The sequence below is a fragment of the Seriola lalandi genome, unplaced genomic scaffold, assembly GCF_002814215.2.
Source record: "Seriola lalandi dorsalis isolate HSWRI2012SDOR001 ecotype SW California unplaced genomic scaffold, Sedor1 jcf7180002053690, whole genome shotgun sequence".
NCBI lineage: Eukaryota > Metazoa > Chordata > Actinopteri > Carangiformes > Carangidae > Seriola > Seriola lalandi.
This window is the reverse complement of record NW_019524243.1, coordinates 713,884-718,660: the sequence shown is the minus strand read 5'-3', so window position 1 is coordinate 718,660 and position 4,777 is coordinate 713,884. Positions and strand designations below refer to the sequence as shown.

General features: G+C 44.4%; 1 long non-coding RNA gene across 1 annotated transcript in view; it reads right to left on the bottom strand.

Moving 5' to 3' along the window:
• Positions 1-4,642, bottom strand: part of LOC111651561 (uncharacterized) — a 40,428-nt gene extending 35,786 nt beyond the window's left edge. The window contains exon 1 of the long non-coding RNA XR_002760527.2: positions 4,304-4,642. This is a non-coding gene — a long non-coding RNA (uncharacterized LOC111651561). The remainder of the gene's footprint in view (positions 1-4,303) is intronic.
• Between the last annotated feature and the right edge of the window lie 135 nt (positions 4,643-4,777).

Here is a 4,777-nt window from a genome sequence, read left to right as displayed (position 1 = left end):
CCCCCAATCCCCAACATCTCCCCAATCCCCTCACTCACTCACTCCCTCCCTCCTCTCCTCCTTCTTCTGCCACCTCCCTCCCTCTCCTAACCCCGTTCCCCACCTCTCTCTCTCTCCCCCTCTCTCTCTCTCTCCATTTTTGTCAGTTCAGTATACGTCCTAATTATTACTGTTTGGGATGCCAGCGCCGTTTCCTGGCCGGACTCGATCATGCTGAAATAAGAAGCATGGAGGCGCACACGTGGGTTTCTAAATGTCACTCTTTCATTCCCGTGAAAAGCTCAAGATGAGCCCATGATGAAATTTCATTCAGATTAAATAAGATTTAAAACCATAGCTCATGTTACAGGATCACATAGGCAATAAATATTAACATGCAATATGTGGCCTGGAGAGAAGTTCAGTGTGTGTGTGTGGGAGAGAGAGAGAGAGAGAGAGAGAGAGAGAGAGAGAGAGAGCGAGATTGAGTGTGTGTGTGTGTGTGTGTGTGTGTGTACATGTTAAAATGTGGATGACTGAGCGCGAGCAACTGTGTACAACAATAATGTCCATTATGCTCCCTGAAAAGGTTATTAATTAAATTAAGGAGAGCACAAACAAAGCTATGCCTTCCTGGTGAAAATATGTACACTGTGGGGGAAAAAATGACAACATAAATCAGAATAAACTCAAAATAAAGCCAGTCAGCTGAATAACATCTACAATCTCAGGTCCACGATGGGAAAATTGAGTTACATGTCATGAGTCCTCCACAAGTCCTCGACGAGTCTGGAAGTAGTTTTTACTTTCGGTTATCTAGCTTTATGACGAGCAGAACACTCATACAGCTAGATAACCAAAGATAACAACCCACTTCCCAATCTTCAGCAATAATCCACATGTACATTTCCTCTTCTGGTCTCCAACTTTCCATCTCTCAGAACTCAGATATATTCAGTAAAAGTCATCAGTCCTTTTTTCAAGTCACATTGTGCTTTATATTCCTTATATTCCCTTTTTGCCATTGAGGGCCACTATTGCACAGCCTGAGCTGTTATACACCCGGTGTAAAAAGGCGGCAATTCTTCGAAAAAATGATATATAATCCCAGTGTTAATGTCATATTCACTTGACATTAACCAATATTACTGAGTTGAAGGAGGCCTTGAAAATCGCGGGTAAGGTGCAGTCATCCTTGCACAGGGGCCCTAATTTGCAATGCAAATGGATTCAATCCCACAAAAGGCTCTTTCGCCTCTATTAAGTCGTTGTGGCAGTAGCAATAGATATCCTGTGAGGCCGGCGGAGAAGAAACACGGTAAAGAAGGGGGGAAATCCGGTTTCCTGTGGAAAGTGCAATAACAGCACAGGGAATTACGACGCAAATGTTTCGGATTATGAAGACAGGAGCTTGTTTTTTTCTGGCCAAAGAGTGTCAAGTTGTCCGTTCACATCCAGAATGTACTTAAGGAAAAGATAAAGCCGATGACTCTGAGCCAAAGGGTCCGTTCTGCAGGCTGCATGGTCGGTCGGTCTGAAAAGAGTGGGGGAATAAGGGCCATCCCCAAAGGATAGGGGGGCTGGGGGTGGCCAAAATATGGACCAACCCCGGTGAGGTCAAAGGCCTCGGACCACGACAATGTAACTGCGGTGATGTCATGAAAAAAAAAATCGCAAATGCACCCTCCTATCCATGCTCAAGCTCCATCCATTACACAGCGCGCGTTGGAATAAGTCCGCCTTGCAACGACTAGTCTGCACGCCTTCTCTCACACAGGGATGAAAATGGATGGCAGGGAAACCATATGTTTGTTTTTTTTCTTTTTTCTTTTTTTTTCTTTTACACAGACTGAGAGCGATTCAACTGCTTTTAATGCAAGATGCGATCAGAAATAGCAGCTATTAAACAATAAAAATGCAGCAACTGAATGAGGGGAGCATCCTGGAGCTGCCTGAGCGCCAGCGTCTTCTGTCTATCCACCGTAGGCTACATTTCCTATTCGCAATAACACGCTGCTCGCTTGCCCATTGCTCTCCTTCCTATATGAAGCACCACTGTAGGTGTTAAATTGCTCTCACGTAGTCGGTTTTGCGTCGAAATCCTGACTGGCATCGCGCGCTCCTCTCTCTCTCTCTCTCTCTCTCTCTCTCTCTCTCTCTCTGTGTGTGTGTGTGTGTTTTTGGGTTTTTTTTGTCATCGTCGCATCCGAAGCGTAGACTACAATGGTATTCAGGTAGGCTGGCGATGTCGCCTAACGCGAAATATAAAGCCCATGCAAGCTGCTGCACCGTATTGGCTTCGTGTCTCAACCCCGCTCACTTTTTACACAGAAACGTAAGTAGTTATGCGACAGCTCAGCACAAATGGGTCAATATATAGAAGATCTTTGTAACTGAGTCAACAATAACAGGCAGTGTAACATGTGATGGATCATGCGCAGGAGCATACAACTGCAGGTTAACCGAGTCAGTTTTGTGGTACGTTTGTGCACAACTTTGATTCTGCTCCGACCATAAAACACTCCCCCATTGAGGAGGAAAAAAAAGTTAGCCTCTGACAGTGATTGACTTAATTCATTCGTGTCTACATGTGAGTAAGAGCTTGTGTGTGTGTGTGTGTGTGTGTGTGTGTGTGTGTGTGTGCGTGTGTGTGTGTGTGTGTGTGTGTGCGGTGTAGGGTGTGGGGTGGGGTGGTGGTGGAGGGGGGAGTGTGTGCCTGAGAGTACGACAGGAAAAGTGAACTATCAGGTGGTGACATATTAAGACCGTATTATTTATCAATGGCATCGTCAGCTTTTTTTTTTTTTTTTTTTTTTTTTCAGGTGTCCCATTCACTTCCTAGAGTTTTAAATCTGGCTCTCAAGTTTACTCTGCCTTCGTCGGTAGGAGGGGCAAAGCAGAGGTGTTTTAATGAGCAAATGTGAGTCACAAGGCCTGTGCATTTCAATAAGGGATTACTATAAACATCGGTTCTTTTCTCCCCCTTAAACGCTCACAGTCGCAGCTATTGCATTCTAACACATTCCCCTCCGCAACACATGACACAAGCTAGCTTCCTGGATTTTGTCCAAATGTAACTTGGAGGCCGGCCTATGGGAAATGCTCAGAATTCAGCAATTTGCGCACGCTTATCTTTACTTCTTGTAATGCATCGCCAAATATTCACACATCCACAAACATCTTGATTCACACCGCCCCCCCTCCCTGATGTGGATCAGATGAATGGTAAACTATAAGGCCAGCTTGATATCGTTAAGATCAATATTATAAAGCACACTTCATTAGGAGGCTTCAGAATAGGCCTCCCACACAGAGGCCATGCTTTAATTACATCACACCATATTTTTTTTAAACTTACAACCTGCTGATCCTCTTGAAAATATAATAAGCTGCGTTTCCGTGAAGGTTAATGATACAGTGCTGAGAAGCCAAAACATATCAGAAGGGCGCAATTCCCTTCGCATTATCAGCTGTGTTATTGGAACACAGGATGCCTCCGTGCGTAATAACGCATAAATAAACACCAGAATGAACGCTTTGTTTTCAAGACATCGTGTGACGATTTTGGTGACGTTATTCATTCAATGTAAAAGTTCACTTTTTACTCTTGTTGCAGCACAGCAGTTAAACCCATTTACTGTAGGAAAATAAACACAAAATATCCTTTTTGTGTGATTTGCGGTCCTTTTTAAAAAAAAAAAAAATTCTGAAATTACCCCCCAACACCTCGCTCCCGAAAACACACTTCTCACACTGCACCTAGTTAACACAAACTCATTCAGCCAGTGTCTTCGCTGGTATTGAAATGTGCCTCAAATAGGCCTAATAATAATAATAATAGCTAATAATAATTTCAGTCAACGCTAGTTTTAACAAGATGCTCGTTGATGCTGACGAATAAACTCTAAAGTGGAGCTAATTGCAGAAGGCAGAATATTTAGTGAAACCGGCTATAAAGTGTAAAAAATTCAAGTGTCCTTTATTAAAATATAACACCAGGACTTATGCGAAATTTCAATGAAGTTACCGGCCAGTTGTAAAAGGTGCCAAAAGGGTTTAATCATTGCGCCCTGATTCCAAAGTGTGTGAGGAAACATTCACGCTCACAAACTTCACATTTCCTTCTATATACGTATAATCTCTCCACGAACCATCAGTCCACATCAGCTCTTAAAACAACACGCATATGCTACCATCCATTTGTTATCGATATCTCCACATTTAACTCTTAAGCACAGGGAGATCTTTACGCACGCGATTGCCTCAATACGCAGCCCATTAAGCAGGCACACACACACACACAAAAAAAAAAAGTTGCACTTACTTCCTAAAGGTGAGTCAAACCACTGCAATCGATCAGAAAGCGTCCCAGGCAGGAGAAGAACAAGCGGCGGTCACTCGGGTCCGTGTGCACCGTGACATGGTATATGTTCCCCCTCAAATATCCCAGCCGTATTATTTGGTGGGGGGGCCATCACTTTAAAACTGCCGCTAACACTCAGTAGCCTGCATTAGGCGTGCTACAGCTGCTCTGTGCAAAGCATGAGCATATCCCAGGCACATGATAGACGAAGAGAAGGAGGGAGGGGACGGGGAGAGGGAGAGAGATGCAGGGAGAGAGACAACTTTCCCATAACGTCTAAGCACCAAATAGAAAAGTGCATGCACAGTTGAGCTCTCAGTGTGCAAGTTTCTTACCCCCCACCCCCCCTCCCCTTGTTGGTGGTGGGGTGGGTTGAGGAGGGAGGGGGTGATGATGATGATGATGAGGAGGAGGTGGAGGGGGGGTGGTGGTGCT